The sequence below is a fragment of the Notothenia rossii genome, assembly GCF_949606895.1.
Source record: "Notothenia rossii genome assembly, chromosome: 5".
NCBI classification, from domain to species: domain Eukaryota; kingdom Metazoa; phylum Chordata; class Actinopteri; order Perciformes; family Nototheniidae; genus Notothenia; species Notothenia rossii.
Window position 1 is genome coordinate 31,752,748 of NC_136903.1, and position 15,713 is coordinate 31,768,460.

Below are 15,713 nucleotides of genomic sequence, written 5' to 3' on the forward strand. Positions count from 1 at the left end.
TAAGTCCAAATAGGGAGATTATAAACTTCTAAAGTATGGAATCTGACCAAATATGTCACTGTTTTATTTGTATTTCCTACAGGATCTTTAGCAGCTGTCATAACAATGTTTGCATCTGCACACACACACACACACACACACACACACACACACACACACACACACACACACACACACACACACACACACACACACACACACACACACACACACACACACACACACACACACACACACACACACACACAGCTCACAACTTTTGAGGGTTAATGTAAATAGTTTGTTTTATCTATGACATAGCAAACCGAAGCAACCATGTCTCACATTTAGCAAAGAAGAAGTTAGTGTCAGAAGTAAATACTTATTATAATTGAATAAAGTAATAACATGTGTGTTTATGTAATTTATATGATGCAACACATCTGTTTAATATGAAGCTGTTAAAAAAAAACATTTTTAACTCAAAACAGCTGGTGTTAGAAAACTCGGGCAAACAACACGTGACTCTTTTGTAATAAACAAGAATAACTTTTTTAATATTTACCGAATTAGCCAGCCATGTATGATAACCTGCAACTCTAACTCAACTAATCCTTCAATAGAAAAATAATATTCAACATTTAAGAAAATCAATGACTGATTAATGTCACTTTTACAAAAAAGTGCAGAAAATGGAGATGGAGATGTTCCTGCTTTCTCTTTTTCATAACATATTATACAACATATTTTAGGGTTTTCGACTGAAGCAACCTTCAAAGACATAAAGACACTACCTTGGACGACAATCAATTGATGTAGAAAATGATAAGCAAAATAATGGATGATAAAAATAATCGAGTGGTAGCCCTGATGATAACCTGTAAGCTTAACTAATCACATGTATTTGGAGTGAAAGCTAGCATTAGCATCGTTTTGTTTTCCTGGCCTGAATAGCTGATGTATGTGCAGCAGGACAACGTGCAGAAGGACTTGCTGAAGAGAAAAATAAATCGGAGTGTGAGGTGATCATTTCAATAAATACAGAGCTGAGCTGTCACGTTACATTAGATTTCATTTAGCCCACAGTTTTATCCAAAGCGATTAACAATAAGTGCAATCAACTATTTAGAAATAACAGTGAGACAAGTGCAAATGTGCTACATCAACCCAAAACATTTCCATTAGGAGAACCGCGCTGCAGCTTCAGAAGTGATGCATACTGTACGTAAAAAAACAGACGTGTCAAAAAACAGGCAAATGAAGGAAGAGCCTCATCAACTTGACAACAAATGTGCAGCGTTTAGAAACGTTACCCAACTCGAAACTCCTGGAAATATTTATTTGATGACACGTGCACAGATTTAAAAAAAAGTACTGATTAGGAAAACAAGAAGCTCATAACACAACGGAAACTGTTTCTGGGGGACACTAAAAGTGACGCACATGGATAGGACCGAAAGCTATTTTGACATTTGTGGTTCGTTATGAAGTTATGAAAATCAGAAATCTGTCATTGTATATGGAAAGTTATACAACATTTAAAAAATGTTTCTTATATTATCATTGTGATAGCCTGATGTTCTGGATATAAGGAAGACCAGCATCACATCCAAGCGGCAAACTGGGGCAGAGCCGGGAAGCCTATAAGGAAGTGCCTCAAACTGCAGTTCATCTAGTGGCCAGTAGGAGCAGTCTGCAGAAGAGAGCAATTTCCATAGACCCCCATGTTAAAATGCCCAACTTTACAGCAAAGTATACACATCGTGGTTACATCGTGGTTCGAAAAACCTTATTCTCTGTATAGTTAGACTTAATGACAACTAATAATAAAAATGATATATTGGAAGACACATCACGGTAGTGCATTTTTTTCTCAATTCATCTGTTTAATTGATATTAAGCCTTAAAGTTATGCATAAATTAGGGAGTGGTCACATTGAGTGACAGCTCTGTCCAGTGACTGCTGCTGTTAGCTTCCTGTCTCTCTGCTAGCAGCTCTGTGTGATGCTAAAGGGACTCAGCCTGCTCAGCTCATCCGGGGAACATAACTTGAACTCGGTCGTGTTTGTTTGTTGTTCATGCTTATATCGGACTATTGTGACTCGCTCTGTGGTTGAAACAGACGGTGCATGAATGCGGTTTTGCGGTAAGTGAAATTCGAGTACTTTATTTATGTGTTTGATTTTAATCAGCTACCGTAATGAATGTTAAAGGTCCCATGACATGGCCATTTCTACTGATCACAATTCCATTGTTGAGGTCTACTAGAATAGATTTATATTGTTTAATGTTCCAAACTCACATTGGTTTCTCATACAGCATCTCTGTATAGTATGTGTATTCACTGTCTGTCCTAAACGGCTTGTTGGAGCTCCTGCCCCCCCCCCCTCCCTATGAGCCCACTGTGCTCTGATTGGTCAGCTCGCTCACTCTGTTCTAATGAGTCCACCACCGTTACAGCGGAACATCAGTGATTATGTGTTACCATGGCGTTTGTTAGCAACCAGGAAATGACACCAGTAATGACAAACAGATGAGAATGCTGCGTGGGGTCTGGGTGCCGTGTTGGCGGGACGTTGCGGGGTTCGCTGATCCGCCTTTGAGGCTCGAGGAGCGGACAGTGTGAGCGTGGGGTCTGCGAGACAGCGAGACACCGCGGAACTCAGCCTGAGCACACACATCATCATCAGCTTTATTTAAAGAGATTCTTGGTCAATTTAAAAAAAAAGACATACAACACTCAAATATAAATAAAAAAAGGCAGTTATAGCAATGTTTCCACGGAGGTGACTGGTATCGTACAGCACTGAGACACGGATTTGAAAGGAGCATAATGACAGAGTTATGAGAAAAATTCAATCAACAGATGAATTTGTACATCAGATTTCTCAAGAGAGCATGGAACGTGTTGACTCGTGCATTACAAAACATTTCACTTGCACTGCGCCACCTTGGTTTTCTAAGCAGTATACGCAAACAATCATTACAAGCAAACAATCATTACAAGCAACATGGAGCTTCTGGAGGCTTGCCTTCTTAAACTAAACCCACAAGGGGGCAGTATAAAGAGGAGTAAAATAAGCTCTAAAGAGGTTCACCTTAACCTTATCTGAACACCAAGATAATTTTCTAGCCAACATGTGAGCTTGTTAGCATGTCATCATCATCAGCCATTTAATCTGTAATGATGTCCTGTTGGGGGTCCCGCCGACTACTCTTCTGTCGGGGGTATTGCCAACCCTATGTCCTGTGTCCTTGGGGGTCCAGCCGACTACTCTTCTGCCGGGGGTCCTGCCAACCCTATGTCCTGTGTCCTTGGGGGTCCAGCCGACTATTCTTCTGCCGGGGGTCCTGCCAACCCTATGTCCTGTGCTGTTGGAGGTCCCGCCGACTACTCTTCTGCCGGGGGTCCTGCCAACCCTATTTCCTGTGCCGTTCGAGGCCCCGCCTACACCTGTTTCGTCGGGGGTCCTGACAACTCCATGTCCTGTGTCATTGGGGGTTCTGCTGAGGGTCCTGCCAACTCCATGTCCTTCGCCCCTTTATGAACTCTGCCTTGCCCCCGGGCCGTCCGCCTGAGACCCCCACCACAAACTCTGCCTTGCCCCCGGGCCGTCCGCTCGAGACCCCTTCCGGGTCCTCCGCTGTGCCCCTGGGCTGTCAGCCCAAACCCGTCCTCCAGACCCCCTCCACCCACCCTTTTGGCCCTAGTTTTGTGACCAATCAACTTTAGTGTCACAGGCATTTTTAACCTCCTGGGACATCTCAGGGAGACTATCACAATCTAGTGACATTACAAAAGGAATGTGATCAGACATGGATGCCTCATACACAATCTCAATTGATCTTAAAATGTCATGGGCATTAGCAGTGCTTATGCAATGATCAAGCCATTAAGTTGTGTGCCAGGCCTTGCTTATAAATTAATTGCTATCTGTAGGCAAAAGTATTTGGCTTGATAAAATAAGATTGTTATCATCACAGAACTGTAGCATATGCTTAGCAAACAAGGAACTTTTGTCTGATATGTCAGCATTCATATCACCCACTACATAAACACAGGTGGAATGATTATCAGAAATAAAAGAATGTATAAAAGCAAGTCTGTTCAGGTATTCATCTTCATTATGTTGTGACTCATACGGTGTATATATTGAGAATGCTAAACTCCTTGTTATTCATTTTGATCTGCACAGCAATACACCAGCCAACTTCAAGCCTGATGACATTAATGACAGCGTCCAGCTTTTTTTGCCACAGGATAGCCACGCCCCCTGCTATCCTTCCTCTCACTATTCCCAGAGATAGGTCCATAGTAGACTCACCAGCCACGTGAAAATTATCATTAAGAGAGTTCGTCTTTCCCAAATCCTGCTATGGTAAAAAAGTTTCTTGCAAGCATAGAATGTCACATTTTTGTAGCAAGTTGTCCACCACTACACGTTGGATCCTATCAGCAGCGCTGTTGCCCAGGCGCAGCCCGCGACAGATAAATGACCCAACCCGCATAAAGTTTAGCTAAGCAGTACAGCCATAGCTCCATTCAGTACCCTTGCACCAGTAAAAGTTCTAGCTCTGCTAGCCGCTTTCACATTCGCTTTACGTGGTTCATAATATCGCCTCACAACCAAGGCTTCAGGCCCGAGTTCTGGGTTAAACATCTCCGCACCTTCATTGCACTCAGCACACACTTTAAACAAGCGATATCTGTTGCTCGCAGTGTCAATACGCTGACAGTTAACGTCACGGCCGAGTTTTTCAGTTAGATATTCGGACAGTGTCTCAGCCAGGCTGTGAGTGTGTGTGTATGGAGATCCGCGGAGTACCGCGGATTGGTCCTGGACCTGGGTATCGTTACGTCACTATACTCAGGAAGAGAAAATTGGAAAAAGAACAATCTCCAACGAGGCGTTCTGGGGCAGCATAGACAGGTCTTTTCTGTGTTAGAGTTTTACTCGCTACAGGGTGTACTTTGAGGGTTTGTGACTTTGCAGACCGCTTACATGAAGAAAAACCTTCATAACACACAAGGGGACAGGTAATAACCGGAAAAGCATGTCATGGGACCTTTAAGGCTTGGGTTAGCATGTAAGCGAGTGGTAGCTACATCTGTGTTAACGATGCTAATTGTAGCCTTCAAGTTAAAACGTAATAGAGAAGTGTTAAGCGTTATGTGGGATAATACTGTAGAACAAATGGCTTCTGTTTGAGGTTGGTAAAATAAGGTCATCCTTGTAACTTAGAGAGATATTTTATTAGGTAGGTAACTGTATGCATCGCTATGGTTAATTTAAATTTGCTATGCTCAATTATGTAGATAAGCTAACATAAGTCAAAGTAGTGTTGAAGAGCAGCGTGGTGTATGTGAAATCAACCTCACAATAAGATGTGTGTATATTACAATTATTAATGTCACATTTCAAGATGATTTCTTAGATATTACAATATGGTTGGTTGAGCCGGAGTTCATTGTTGAGCTTACATGTTAACGTCACATATCTGAAGAACGAACACAAACCTTGTTGTTTTTATTAATTGGTATCAAATAAATAGTAAGCATTGGTAAATACTATTCATTTGATTTTCATTACACTTTTGAAACCGAATAATTGTGGCTGTAGAACATGTAACTTAATGCCTGCATTTAAGGATGATAAATAGCATACTCAATGCTTTAGGGATGATTTGTTAAAAAATATTAGATCAGACGTTTAGTGTGCTTCAGTTAAAATTAAGCTTATTCATTGCATTTAATTTGTTCTTCCAAAGTTACAGTGAAATAAAAAGGACCCTGACTCGGACAATACACTATCCAAGATGTTCAACAGAAGACAATAAGTTATATAGTTTGTACACATGGTACTTTACATATATATCGGTTTGTTTAAAGTTTCCAGGTGATGCAGACAGGCTGGACCAGAGAGTGAGAGACAAAACTGGACTCCTCACAGCAGTGAACTTCAGCACAGGTACAAAGACTCTTTTTTTAATAATGTACAAAGAATCAAGAAAGATATTGATTTAAATAAATGAAATATTGACTTTAATACACTGATATACATTCCATTAAACAATACTAAATACTAGATCACCTACACATCAGTGAAGTTGAGGGGTTTTTCCATGCAAAAAGTTACATTTAGATAACAGAGACAACAGAACAAGCTTCTACAGTTGCACTAAGTTTTGATAACAGTTAAATATTATTTTGATAACAAAATATTTCAAAGTTGATGAACTTCATACTGTTCATTCATAATCTGATTGTCTTTGTAGCTCACTGTTGAAATAAAAAAAAACATTACAATTACAAAATGATTATATCTACAGCCCCACACAAACACACCGCTTTCATAAATAACACACTTGTTCTGCAATAATATGTTTTATTTTTCCGGTCATTTTTGTTCGGAAAGGACATGCCTATAAGACACGATTCAATGTTCTCCTTCTCTGAGGGTCAAGAAGAACATCCAAGAGGCCAGTACTGGACATTGACTAATAAACTACTTTTATTGTGAAAACAAAGGTCTGCGCACCGTATATTTGTGTATTCTATCAGGACCATCACTTGTTTGTGACGCTGCACCTCAGAGAAGGTGTGGTTATAGGCTTATAAAGTGTGGCAAAAACACAGTCAGCTGATCAAATGCACCTATTTCCACATCTACACTCCATCAGCTGATTATTTCTATTCGCCTCACTTTCTGAGCTTCACATCACTTGTGCCTTGTACTGCAGAGTTTGCAACGTCACAAATAAATGGTGCCAATCTTCAGTCAGATGTGAATGTGTAATCTAACATTTTCAGTAAGAATAATGGACGAAAGGAGTGCAAATACAAATACAATTTATTGAAATGTGAACCAAAAGTTAATCAAACATGTTTTAAATAAAAAGCACATATGTACAGAAAGTGTAAACCTATTAAATGTATAAGTAAACACATTTAGTCAAATAAAGTGACAGACTAGGCCTTTGCAGTTGGTATCAGCTATTCCCAGCATGGGCTCCTCCATCAGGCCTGGTCCTCCTCGCTGAGGAAAGACCCTCAGTCCTCTCCAAACCAACAGACAGGATGTCCATCACACGGAGGTTTCTCCCTGGAGTCTCTGCAGCTCTCTGGACACCACGCTGTCTCAATCAGTCCACACTGAATTATGAGAGGGGAAAAATGAATAATAATAAATGCTTTAGACCATAAGAAATATAAAGTTGACTGATTTTGTTTAGATTTTCAATACTATTACTGTATAACTAATATCTCAGGTTAAGAGGCAACTTAAAATAAAGATTGGTCTTTAAGTACATTTAGTTGATTTTGTCTTTTGAATTGTTTGTCTAAAGTTAGGGATCTAGAACTGGTACTTAGTTTTAATGATAAATTCTGGTTATTATGCTGTTTGGAGGAGGCCTCACAGGGAAGAGCACTAACTAGCTACCATCACATGCACCTTAGCTTGACTTAAATGTATTAAACATATAATTAAGTGATAGCAAAATATAAATAACTAATGTCATGCAAACATATTCATATTTGCTTGATTCCAGTGTTGAATTTAGCACAATTGCATACAAATGTTAAGGGATTTTAAGATTCTCAAGTATTATCCTAAAAACTCAATAACTTAGATTATTATTTATAGTTTTGCTGAATAGTTTCCTGTCTTCTTACCTTAGAAACATAAAATGTGACGGCAGTGTGCAGACGGGGAGCATGTTAGCTTAGCTTGTTAGCCTAAGCTAGCTCTGGAGCTTCCAGCTCGGTGGCAGCAGGTCCCGCCTCGGCTCCGCCTCTTTGCCCTTATTTACATGGGAGCCTGCCTTCAGGCAGCAGTCTCAGGTCTCAGGACACCTGTGTCACTACCCGATCTGCAGTGCGTATGTGTGAGATGGTCCACCATATTGGAGAACTCCGGACGGCAACCCAAGAAGGACACTTGACACAGTGGCTTTGGCAAAGCTGAAAAATAAAACTCGAGAGAGATGAGTTATTGTTATTACAACGTGACTTCACTATTATTTAACAACAATTTGTATTGGGTTCTTTTATTTGGGGTTAAGTACTTTGTCAGAATAAGTGAGGAATGGATTGAACTTCTGTTAGACAGCCATATGCCATACATGTTTGCATACATTCACAGTAAATATTTATTCAGTATGATAGCTGTCTAACATAAGTTAAATTCATGTCTCACTTATTCTGACAATGTACTTAACCCCAAATAAAAGAACCCAATAAAAAGGGTTGTTATATAATAGTGAAGTCACGTTGTAATAACAATAACTCATCTCTCTCGAGTTTTATTTTTCAGCTTTGCCAATAGCCACTGTGTCAAGTGTCTTTCTTGGGTTGCCGTCCGGAGTTCTCCAATATGGCGGACCATCTCGCACATGCACAGTACAGATTGGGCAGGGGGACGGATCGGGTAGTGACAGTGACAACCTGCACTCTGAGGACCATGGACCAAGCCCCCAGGAAGGGTGCCGGAATCAGATGAAAATATTCGTGGTGGCCAAACGGCGGTACTAAACTTCCGTTTGGTTGCCAGGCCCGGAAACACTTTTTCCCATTGACTTACATGGGGAAAGAATGGTCTGTAAATCGTTGGATAATTTTTTTTAAACGAAATAAACTACCCAGTATGAACACTTGTATAGCCCTTATTAAAAACATTCGTTCCCCAAGTTGTAAAAATGTGCTAATAACGTTATTCAGAGAGTTATTTCCCTCTGCATTATGAACGCGCATCTAAACCAAGGGACCGCGCCGCCCGGCACGTTCATGTGATGTGAAGTGTTCAGCACTACATGAGTTTTACCTTTACCCATGGATGCACAATAAGAACGGACCCATATAGTGAACCGCAGTGACGCGTCGTAAAACCCGGAAGTAAACTTCTTCCGGTTCCTTCGCGAAAAACCAATGCAAATTCTTCATAGGATTTTGGAAAATAGCTCGAAATAAGGTCTGTGGTTGACACACATTTAAGAGAGGGATCACGTTTTGTTCAGCCGGATAATCTCCACATGTCAACCCTACTTTTATAATTTTTGAATCATAAATCTAGTCGCCAAAAGCGAAATGCTAACGTTATGCTATAAACGAACTACAAGCCAGTACAGCAGCAGGGTCGCACGACTTCAACGTCACGCCAATTTAAGATCGTTTCAACTGACTTGCACTGAAACTGCACTTTGAACACTTTAAATATATTAACATTTTAAACTGTATACCCCGGTTATCTAGGCCCGTTTTGTTTAATGTGTACCACGTTTATCTAGGCCCTTTTTGTTTTATGTATACATGTCACACTGTGGGAAACGATATTTCAATATTTCTGGATGTATAACACATGTAGAATTTTTGACAATATAGCTGAATTTGACTTTCGCGTGCTTGCATATTTTAACAAAGCTTTTCATTTTAGCCACACTGAATTTAACTAGAAGTCATGGCTGTGTCAATTACCAGTCTGATATCATTTTACAAAGATGACAAGAAGAATGTAGATAGAGGAGAGAACCACTACAAGTCAGGACACGTTACAGTGCAGCCTAGATGAAGGTGTGCTTACCGGTGTTGTCAGGGCTAGTATGAGGGACAAGGTTTATAGTGTCGGTGAGTAGTCGTGATAGCAAGAGTACCGTTAACCTCGAGTTAATTTATTCACATTAATTCCCATCAACAAATCAATTGTATGTGTCACATTAAATCTTTATTAGGCAAGGCAAGGCAAGTTTATTTATATAGCACTTTTCAACACAAGGCAATTCAAAGTGCTTTACAAAAAATGAAAGACATTAAGAAAATGGCATTTAAAATCAGTCATTAAAAAGAAAAGCTAATAAAACAAACATTAAAAGAAAAAATACATGGATAAAAGTTACAGTGCAGTCTAAGATATGAATAGTTCAATTAAAAGCAGCGACAAAAAGAAAAGTCTTCAGCCTGGATTTAAAAGTAGTAAGTTGCAGCGGACCTGCAGGTTTCTGGGAGTTTGTTCCAGACATTTGGAGCATAATAACTGAACGCTGCTTTACCATGTTTAGTTCTGACTCTGGGGACAGAAAGCTGACCAGTCCCTGAAGACCTGAGAGATCTGGATGGTTCATCATTTAGCAGGAGGTCAGAAATGCATTTTGGTCCTAAACCATTCAGTGCTTTATAAACAGCAGCAGTATTTTGAAATCTATTCTTTGACACACAGGAAGCTAGTGTAAAGACTTCAGAACTGGAACGATGTGATCCACTTTCTTAGTGTTGGTAAGGACTCGAGCAGCGGTGTTCTGAATCAGCTGCAGCTTTCTAATATATTTTTTAGTGAGACCTGTGAAGACACCATTGCAGTAGTCCAGTCTACTGAAGATAAAAGCATGGACACGTTTTTCCAAATCCTGCTGTGACATTAGTCTTTTAATCCTAGATATGTTCTTTAGGTGATAGTAAGCTGATTTAGTAACTGTTGTAATGTGACTGTTGAAACCAATAACTAATTTAACCCGCTGACAAGAGAGCCCACCTCCGAAGATCGTGACTGGCTGAGGGACAGACTCGGGGGCAGGTTCTCAGGAATTTCTTGGCTTCTCTCCCCCGAGCCAGAAGAGGAACACTACAGCTTGGAAACACTTACTGTTCCTGAAATTATCAAATCTGTTGGGCATCAGGGACCTGAGGCAATTGTGGCAAGCATGGCATTGTCTGAAGAGCAACAGAGGGCAATTCAGGTGGCTACCACTGGTCAGCGAACCAACCCAAACTGGCATTTGTTCAGGAAAGGAAGGTTGACTGCCAGCAACTTTGGAGCTGTCCTGAGGTCAAAGCGTGTGACTGCTTCCTTTATTGCCAGGGTGCTAGGGCAACAACAGGCCCTTGATGGTGTTTTGTCTGTACAGTGGGGGACTAGGAATGAATGTGAGGGCGTCAGGGCATTCACCACTGCAACTCAGATGCAGGTCCATGAGTCAGATTTGTGGCTCTCCCTATCAGGATTGTTGGGGGCATCTCCAGATGGTCTGGTAGGGTCTTCCGCTTTGCTGGAGGTAAAGTGTCCCTACGGAGCCAGGGAAATGACAATTAGTGAAGCATTGCAAATCAAGGGCTTCTTTGTCAGTAAGGAAGGAGAAACATTCAGCCTGCGTGAGGAACATCCTTACTGGCACCAAGTGCAAGTTCAGCTTCCCCTCACTGCAAGGAAGAAGAAATAAAAAAATTGTGAATTGTTTTTAATTTACATTTACTCGCCTTTGCAATGTTGTGGTTGTTAGAGTGTTAGGTTTCCTGTCAGCTCGTCTGTTGGGAAGATATAAAATATAGTTTCATGGAAGTCACACCGTCACATATACTGTAAGAGCATTAAGACATACAGTACATAGGCTAAAACAAAACATCTAAAGATATAACCTTGCACTTTGATAAGTCTCATGAACATTTTCACTATTTTGACATTTTTATAGATGAAAATTGAACTAAAGAAATAAATGGTAGATTAATCCATATTGAAAATAGGTGTCAGCTGCTTCACTAATTATAATAGTTATATTTCTTAATGAATTAAGATAAGATATTACTGTATTGATCCCAATTTGGGAAATGTTTGTGTTGCAGCAGCATAACAAGAAAAACAAAATATAACTTATTATATATACAAAAGTATGTGAGGGATGGAATATTAAATTGAATATAAATGTAAAATGTACATGTGATTTTACGTCCAAGAGAAGCTATGGAGCAGAGAGTTCTCTCTCAGCCAGAGGTGATTTGTTATTCATTCAATATGTCAAACTGATTTCCCTGACTATAATCTTTAGTTACATGGTGAAACGTGCTGCTTGTACTAATAAGACTTATCATATAAGACACACAGGTTTTAATAGGATGTATTCATTATCTTTACTTATGTTGCGGTCTTTTCAGCAGCGCCATCTCTATAATGGCGATACAGTCACTACCCATTATTTACATTTCACCGTGACATGGACAAAAATGTAACGTCAGCTTACCTCATGGCACGAATCCAGACTCTCCTTTGGAAAACATTGGCCGGGAAACGATAGAACAAGCACGTTTCATGCGAAGACCTGTGGCTGCAACCCGGAGCAAAGCAACAAACCATTGCGTAGCTAACTAGTAGCGCTAGCTTTAGCTAACGTTAGCCAACGAAACGAACTGCCGAGTAAAATTGGAAAACACTGCTAATTAATTATTCTATAATTTGTAAAACTACGGTGTTAAAAACGACAATTTCAAAAATACAGATTCTAATGGTCGGATATAGATATACAGATACTAAAAATAGGCAGGTACTTGCTTTCAAGCAGAACACAGGGGAAAACAAACTTAGCGGGAGTGTTTACGTGTTCGGCGTAATGACGTACAACGGCCTCGACAATTTCTGTAGTCCTATTCAGCCATTCGGTAACAACCATCGTTTTTCAGACACGTAAACTCTTCAAAAATCCCCAGAGGGGTCACTGCTGATGTATTTAATGTCGTAGAACAAAACGTGATTTACCTCTTAAATTTGTGTCAACCACAGACCTTATTTCGAGCTATTTTCCAAAACCCTATGGAAAAAATGCATTGCTTTTTGAGGAAGGAACCGGAAGTGCTAAAAATGCTAACTTGCTTCCGGCTTTTACGACGCGTCACTGCGGTTCTCTATTATACATCCATGCCATGGACACCTCAACTCTCAGGACAGGAAGTGCACGCTAAGAATTCCAAAATAAAATCGCCACTATCAGTACAGCGCCACTTTCCAAACAGGAAATGCATGCAAATACAAAATAAAATCGTACTGACACTTATTATATACATATGTATACAGTATAGCCTATAGATATATATAAAAATAGGGACACCTTGTATTGTTTACTCTCAGTACAGCACCACTTTCCAAACAGGAAATGCACGCTAATACAACATAAAATCGCACTGACACTTATTATCTATATATATATATATATTATATATATATATTTATTTATATAAATAAATGCGACATCTTGTATTTTAATTACACCCGCTATACAACAGTGGAGGGTTCGAGAAACAACCGTGTTTGCCGGGTGCATCGCGGCGGAGGTGGGGAGGTTCCAGCTGGGAACCTCCACCCCGCTGCGGGACCCGTGGGACCCCTGAGTCAGACGTGCGTCTTGGTCACGCTTCATATCGGCCGGCCCGGGAAGGAAGAGACACGCAGAGTGGGGGAAGTCCCCCACCCCAACGCAGCACACCCTCCCGGCCATCAGAGTCGAACCTGCAGTTCGGAGGAACCGACCGCCAGAGCACCAGCACTAGGCCAGGCCAGCGCGGAGGCCCTCCGACAGTGGGTCGCGTTTGCCATTCGATCAGTGAGAGGAGAGGAGAAAAATGCAACAAAAATTGTCAAAATCCGTTAATATATGGATGAGTGGGGGGGGGGCTGGACACAGGCCGTGGGGGGACACCCGAGACCGGGCAGTGTCCCCGGTAGAAACCGGGTGAAATAGCCAAAAAATAATAATAAAACTGGGGAAAAGTGAAAAAAAGTGGCACTCGTGAGGCAGGCAGAGTCCTCTGTCAACTCCCGTTACATTCCTCCATGGTGTCATTTGAGTGAAAAATGGCTAAGTCAACTTTTACGAGAACCAGGCTGGGGGGGTCAAAAGGGCTTGACCAAGGCCGACCCAAAGTGCACGGTGGGCGGACTCATCACCTCCGTGATGAGTCTCCATTGTGATTTGAAAACTTCCATCAAACGAGTCTTTCGGGGGGCAGGGAAAAAACGTGTTCGTCAGAATCGTCACTTCCTGTACTGACAGTGCAGGTGTCCTGAGAGTGCAGCCTACACCGGAACTGTCCTGAGAGTGCAGGCCTGCAGGCAGACCCCTCTCCTTATTTAGATCAGGCTGGAGCAGGCGGGAGTTAGACTCTGACGTCGCTGTCGAGACGGCAGTGGCCGACTCCGCCTATTTTAGGCTTCTCAGCAACTCTGCAGAATCCTATGGGTGACCTCACGGACACTACGTCCATTTATATATACAGTCTATGATCACCACACAGGACTTATCTTTCTAAAGCAGCTGAGCCAATCACAGAGAAGCATTAGAACAGTGAATCTGTTGTTGAAAAGAAGCTTCTCCAAGAAATCCTATTGTTTTGTGAATGGAGCAGGCCAGACACAGATGTTGTTGGTAATTATTAAATCTGGCAATGATGACAATTCAATTATAAAAGATACAGATGAAGCCATTTATATGACAGCTTCAAAAATGCTATTTCAGTCATAATTATACAATTTCTAATAAATGATTATATAATATATTCAAAATAACAAGGCTTTGTTTAATAATTTATTCTGATTGGTCAATTTGGACATTGAGTGGTCTAGGCTTGGGCGGTATGACGGTATGACGGTATACCAGGGTATTTCGAAATACCGTCGGTATGATTTTCAATACCGTGACGTCACAGACTGTGCGCCAAATCACAGATGCGTTTCATTCTATTACACTGACACAGAGTTTTGACAGGGACGACATTGGTTGTAATGCACAACACGCGCAACCAGAGGGCAGGGGAGGGCAGTCCGTCTTTCCCGCTCTCAGAGCTCAGCACAGAGCTGAGCTGAGCAAGATGGCGGCAGCATTTGCCGGCCCCGAAGTCGGACAACTAGTAAAAAAGAAAATGTCTCTGCGCCTGTTTGGCACTATTTTGGGTTTACTCGTCGCCAGTGACTTCATCCAGCACAACGAGAGACAGAGGCACTTCTTTGGGAATGTTTAAGACGGGGTGAGTGAGTGTTGACATTTTTTAATCCTATGCAACTGGTTGATTGTTTTGTAGTCGAGGTCGGACGGTTTTAAAAACGAAAGCATTTACGTGCTAAACATTCACGCGAGTAATCCAATGAATCAAATGGAAATAAGGTTTTTAACACATGCACGGAATAATATTGCCAAACTAGTTAGTGAATATAGCAAACTTTATTCAATAAGTCAAGTATTTACTCCCGGAAAATGTTTATGTATGATGATATATTGTTAACTTAGCTCACTATGGAAACAACGTCGGACATCTACAAACGCGTCCTGTATCCGATCTCAAAATGTGCCATTTGCACAATGTGTCATGTATGCACCCTTTGTTTTGCACTTGCGCGCACGTCGCGGCACTTTGCGCGCGTCTACTGGCTCGGGCTGCATTTTACACCGAACATATAATTTACCGTTCGAAACATCTATTTGCCGCCGAACGCCACCTCACTCAAGTCGACCCAAGTCATACCGTCAGTGGCGGCTGGTGGAAAATATTTTTGGTGGGGCTGTTGATATAGTGAGTAAAACATTGGGAGAAATTACCCCTTAAATTGGGACTGATACCGTCATATACCGTATACCACGGTATGATGTCAGCAAGGTATGAAGGTATGAAAAAAATGATACCGCCCATGCCAGTGGTCTGCTCTTTTAAGATAGCAGAATGCTCCTAAGGACACAGAAAAAAGTCTGGTCATTTTAAAATCAGCTGTGGCGTTGGGGTTCCTTTCACTGTGACACAACCACGTTTGCTCCGTTGTCCATTTCAAGAACAACACACATGCAACCAATTATGAATAACAAAAGATCTAACCAGAACCACCTATGACCTATCAAGGAAACCCTTTTTTCGTTACTATTTTTTGGAATCATTAAACTTGCTTTATTGATAAATATGAACATAGCCCACTAAACCCTGTGTGTTCCCTCCT

General features: G+C 41.1%; 1 protein-coding gene and 2 long non-coding RNA genes across 3 annotated transcripts in view; all 3 read right to left on the reverse strand.

Annotated features, from left to right (window-relative positions):
• The window catches only part of zcchc14 (zinc finger, CCHC domain containing 14), a 55,797-nt gene that overhangs the window by 36,087 nt on the left and 3,997 nt on the right, over window positions 1-15,713 (reverse strand). The window lies entirely within an intron of this gene.
• LOC307040626 lies at window positions 6,813-7,896 on the reverse strand. The gene is made up of 2 exons (XR_013808550.1): window positions 7,655-7,896; window positions 6,813-7,132 (listed from the first exon to the last, which is right to left on the reverse strand). It is a non-coding gene; the product is annotated as an uncharacterized lncRNA (long non-coding RNA).
• LOC307040624 lies at window positions 9,677-15,709 on the reverse strand. The gene is made up of 2 exons (XR_013808549.1): window positions 11,225-15,709; window positions 9,677-11,033 (listed from the first exon to the last, which is right to left on the reverse strand). It is a non-coding gene; the product is annotated as an uncharacterized lncRNA (long non-coding RNA).